Source organism: Lupinus angustifolius, unplaced genomic scaffold (genome assembly GCF_001865875.1).
Source record: "Lupinus angustifolius cultivar Tanjil unplaced genomic scaffold, LupAngTanjil_v1.0 Scaffold_592, whole genome shotgun sequence".
In the NCBI taxonomy this organism is placed as follows: Eukaryota; Viridiplantae; Streptophyta; class Magnoliopsida; order Fabales; family Fabaceae; genus Lupinus; species Lupinus angustifolius.
The window spans coordinates 29,650-31,073 of record NW_017727924.1 but is presented as its reverse complement, the minus strand read 5'-3'; positions in this window follow the sequence as shown (position 1 = coordinate 31,073).

Genomic DNA, 1,424 nt, shown 5'->3' with positions numbered 1-1,424 from the left:
AATTTTAAGTGGAATATTATTGTATTTTTTGCTAGCACCGAAAATACAAATAATATTATTCAATCATCTTTAATATAATTAAGTGTGACTTAATTGTAATATTTCAAATGTTTAAAACTGATAGTCAGTTTTGAAAACCAAAAACCAAAACAATTATGCTGAATTGATGAGTCATTAATTGACATTAAATGGATTGATGAAGTTTTGATTTTATGCTAAATTAATGTGTGATTAATTGACACTAAATTGTTTGAGGGAGATTTTGGTTTTATATAAACCAAACCTCACGTGTGATTAAAAACACACACACAAAGAAAAAGTTTGCATCCTAATTTTTGAGTTGTTTGAAATATAGTAGTTTTGAGTTGATTTTTTTTTCAACGAATCAAGTGTTGATACATTCATACTTTTGAAGGATAATTTTCGAAAGCCATCGCAGTCTCTTGAGGTAATTTTACAAACCGTTTTGTCTAAACCATTATAGTGTATACATATTTTAACACAAATAGATCCATAATATTCCGCAGTGTATGTTATGAACATGCATATTAACCTTCAATTGGTATTAGAGCTCTATTTTTGTGTTTTAATTTATGCTGCATTATAAATTAGTTTTGGAAACTGATACAAATTAGACTGTGAATAATTATTTTAATTCAAACACAATAATTGTGATTCACCAAAACAGTGACTACATGAAAGTAGTAATGTTTATAGGTGAAACAATGTGCTTTGTATTTCATTAAAGTATGATGTTCACACATGAACATTGAATTTTGCTTCTGTAATTTATTAAAGTATGACTTTGATTGTTGCACTATGAATGTCTTGTCACTGTGATGTATTGTATGTGTAGGATTGTATAGAGTTTTATGAAAAACTAAACACTCTTATTTAAAAGTTTGTATCCACCAAATATATAATGAGTTATGTTATTTTTAATATTGCATCTACAAGAGTGTGGAAGTCAATATGTGTTGTTGTTAGTATATAATGTAATTGAATGTAGTGTTACATTGTTATTATCATATTGATTGCTTGAGTTTTATCTTGTAAAGTGTATAAATGAAATGCATTAATTGACATATGATAACAGCACCAAACTAACGTGTTGGTGATTATAATTTCAATTTTGTTTCATTTAATTCATATAAAATAGTGATTTGGTTGTGAGTTATGAATCTGAAAAGTTGGTTTATAATATATTATTTAAGAGTTATTAATTAATGATGATTAATTAATGTGCTAAAATATATAAATTGGATTTATGTATCAAGGTTACAAATTATATAATATATATATTTGTATATATATTAATCATAAGTTTCATGTGATGAGATGTGATGAACAAAATTATTTTTATGTTCTTAAAATTATTTTGTATAAGATACATTTTTTAGAACATGTTAATTATTTAATTTCAA